Here is a 4,395-nt window from a genome sequence, read left to right as displayed (position 1 = left end):
CATCTAATTGTTAACGTTTTTCTTTGCCAAGTGACTTGTATACATCACTTCAAGAACGTTTGGTCCTCAAACCAATGAAACAAAGTCTTTTTGTTTCATGAACATATACAGCATGGAGAGTGGAAAGGTTTTTGTTCATGTGAATGGTTTTTCTGAGTTGGTGGCATTATTGATTTGCTGACCAATAACTAATATGTTAGCATTTTCAGCTTAATCATTTTAACTTTGGAAATGGGCATCACATGACAAATGCTATATACTATGACTCCCAAAGCTGACTTAATTTAGGAAAATGGTTATAGAGCAAGGAATGGCAAACTATAGCCCATGTGCCAAATATCACCTGTTTTTGTATCGCTTGCAGGTTATGAATAGTTTCTACTATTTTTTATTATTATTTTTAATAAGCAGGACACTGATTCAGTTTTGCTATTGGGCTGTCAAAGGGATGAGTAAGAAGCAGGATTGGGCGGATGGAGAAGTTGAGCAATAATGTAGTCTCCATAAAGGCCTTTGCTGACCTCAGGGGAGCTCTGGAGTTGGGATGGCCTTTCAGAGTTTTCTCAAGTAGGAATTAATTGTGAATGTGAGCTGTGCTGGAAGAAGGTAGAACTTGGAGTGAGACAGCTTTCTTCATTAAGGCAATCCCCTTCAAGGAGGGTTGACAACTGAAGAACACCTTCTGTTAACATTCTCAGCAGCTAGAACAAATGCTTCTCTCCTGAAGGCTCCAGTCTGGTCTATGGTTTTCCTTAAGAGTAAGCCCAGCACACTTCTGGTCCCCCTCTTTTTTTTAGTTCTGCTCTGTGGTTCCCTGGTTTCATGACATGGGGCAGTATAGACAGAAGGCCCCAAGGAAGAAAGCACCTATGAAGTGAAGGGAAGACATTTCTCTCTGGGAGCTAGAGTTGAATCTAAGCTACTCAGTCCAGGCCTGCTCAGGGTAAGGACCTTCCAAGAGTGAAGAAAACATAAAAAGAGATTGTCAATCTCAAGAGTGGAAGAATCAAAAAGAGAACAGACCCTCAGAGGGCACAGTGTAAGGCTACATATGGCCCCCTGATCCCATCAAGTATTCCACCTTCAGCCAAAGTTGTTCATGCCTGACCCTGTAACCCAGTGGGCTATGTAACATAGTAGCAAAGAAGGGGAAGTCCTGAACTCCCTCTTAAAGCTGATGACCTTTTCTTCTCTTTAACACTAAATCTATTTGATTGATCCTCTGGCTTCTATCCTAAATCTCTTGTGGTAGGACAGGGATCCTTTCTTATTTGTAGGCACCTTTTCCTCTCTACATAAGTAACTTCAGAGTTTACTTCATCCAGGAAGTGGTCAAGATCAAGGTTACTCTCATACAAATACTGGGCTGACTGACATCATCTCTTACCCTCTTGGAATTTGTGTGCAAGTTTGCCAAGGTAGAAAGGGAACAAACTGTGAAGCAGCTGTGTTCTCTCACCTTCGGGGATTGTGCTTTGTATGTCATAAGCAGTCATAAGTATTGAACCAGTACAACAAATCTGACACACAGTAAGATGAGTGGCTCACCTGACTTTAAAGAGAGTGATCCATAAAGTAGACCGGAGATCGTGGTAACAAACATTCCTCAAAAACACCTAGATACTAGTGTTATCATTAGTATCGTTATTTTTGCTATTGGTATTATTATTATTGTTACTGGTTCCTTGAATCCTTTTATCTTTTTTAAAGTCTAGAGCATCCCCTTATTGGAACATAGATGTCAATATAAGTTTTGTTCAGACAATGTATACCATAGTGCTTGTTTCTATTTATTCTTTAGTATTTAAAATCTAGTATTCTTAGAGTAGTTTCTGATCAATTGAGTAAGTTTTTGCATGAGAAATTATTGCATCTGCACAGATGAGAAGATAAAAAAAAGAGGGCTGATTTTAAGAAATTCATATTTATGGATCCTCAGTAAATTATTCCTCTTGCAATGATGTAAAAACCTTGAGGGAAACAAAAGGGAAATGAAGCAGACCTTTAGGAAAAATTAGCAAGTTTAGTGCTTGAATTCAGATAAATTATAATTAAAATAACAAAACTGTTTCAAACGCAAATAAAATGCAATAAAAGTACTTAGAAAAAAATAATTATTTTTTCTAATTTAAAAATAGGCAAAGTAAGTCAAAAGTAAGTTTAAAGTTAATGCCTCAAAGCACACAAAATAATATTTCTTCTAGTGCTTTCCTCTATTTAGAGTAATTATTTGCTGAATAATTTATCCTCACAATCAGAGCAAAATTTCCTGAAGTAAGTGGCTGTACAGTCTTCTGTATTGTTGTTTTCCCTTCTACAAGAGGAGTTCCTGGTACCCAGGGTTAATAAATAAGTGAAGGAACTCTGTGACTATATGTTTCTATCAGAACATATGGGTCACAAACTAAGATTTTATTTGAACAATTTTGATAGATTAACTTCACATTAAAACATGGAAGCAAATATAGTAAAAGTTATTCTTCTCTTCCTATATAATGAGTCCATTATTTCAAGTTTTATAGATCTTGTGTTTCACTTTGGTCCTTAAGACCTTATCAAAATTTGTCCTGACAAATATTTATATCAATAAATTGTATCTGTTAATCAGTTTTCTTGCCTTCTGAGCCTAGGTAAGAGGAGGAAATATTTTTACTCTAAATCTTGTTGCTAATCATAAAATAAAGTTCTTTTTCATAAAAGATACAAACAAGAATCCCTAATGAACACTGATGTAAAAACCTTTGACAAAATATTAACAAACCAAATTCAGCAATACATCCAAAGTATCATTCCCATGATCAAGTGAGATCAAGTGGGATCAAGTTTATTCCAGGGATACAAGGATGGTTCAATATTTGCAAATCAATGTGAGCCATCACATTCACAAAATGCAGGATAAAAATGATATGATCAAAATAGACACAGAACAATCATTTGATAAAATTCAACATCCATTTCTGATGAAGATTCTCAACAAAGTGGGTTTACAGGGAACATACCTCGACATAAAAAGGCCATAGATAAACCCACAGCTAATATTATACTCAATAGTGAAAAACTGAAAGCTCTTTTTCTCTCGGAACAGGAAAAAGACTAGAGTGTTCACTCTCACCACCTTTATTCAGCAAAGTTCTAGAAGCTCCTGATACAACATTTAGACAAGAAAAAGAAATAAAAGGCATCCAAATAGGCAAGGAAGAAGTAAACTGTCACTATTTGCAGACAACATGACATACATACGTACATATACATATATAGATAGATAGATAGATAGATAGATATATCCCTAAAGACTTCACCAAATAACTGTTAGAACTAATAACTGAATAAAAAATTGCAGGACACTAAATTAATATACAGAAATTGGTTGCATTTCTATACACAAATAATGAACTATCAGAAAGAGAAGTTTAAGAAGTCCCATTACAATTTCATCAAAAAGACTAAAGTACCTAGGAACTGATTTAACCAAGGACATAAGACCTATACTCTGAAAACTATAAGACATTCATGAAAGAAATGGAAGACAACACAAATAAGTGGAAAGACATACTGAGTTCACTGAATAGAAGAATTAATGATGTTAAAATGTCCATACTGTCTAAAGCAGTCTATAACCTCAGTGCAATCCCTACCAAAATCCCAATGGCATTTTTCACAGAACTAGACAAAAGAATCTGATATTTTTATGGAACCCCAAAAACCCCAAATAGCCAAACCAATCTTGAGAAAGAAGAACACAGTTGGAGGTATCACATTTCCTGATTTCAAACTATACTACAAAGCTGTAGTAATCAAAACAGTATGTCACCAGCGCAAAAAATGGACCCATAGACCAATGGAACACAATAGAGCGTCCAGAAATAAATCCATACTTGTATGGTCAATTAATTGTCAACAAAGGAGGCAAGAACATATAATAGGGAAAAGACTCTTTAATAAATGGTGTTGGGAAAACTAGACAGCTACATGCAAAATAATGAAACTGGACCACTTTCTTACACCATATACAAAAATAAACTCAAAATGAATTAAAGACTTAAATGTAAGATCTGAAACCATAAAACTCCTAGAAAAAAAACACAGGCAGTAAGTTCTTGGAGATTGGCCTGAGGAATTTTTTTTTTTTTTGTGTGTGTGTCTATCTCCTGAAGCAAGGGAAACAAAAGGAAAAAATTTTTAATGGGACTACATCAAACTAAAACCTCTTGCATAGCTAAGGAAACCATCAACAAATAAAAAAGCAACCTGCTAAATGGAAGATATTTGCAAATGATATAACTGATAAGGGGTTAATATCCAAAACATGTAAAGAACTCCTACAACTCAGTATCAAAAAAAAAAAAAAAGAATCCAATTAAAAAATAGGCAGAAGACCAGATTAGACATTTCTCC

The sequence above is a fragment of the Panthera uncia genome (assembly GCF_023721935.1).
Source record: "Panthera uncia isolate 11264 chromosome B2 unlocalized genomic scaffold, Puncia_PCG_1.0 HiC_scaffold_24, whole genome shotgun sequence".
Classification (NCBI taxonomy): Eukaryota; Metazoa; Chordata; class Mammalia; order Carnivora; family Felidae; genus Panthera; species Panthera uncia.
Note: the sequence above shows the minus strand (reverse complement) of the source record.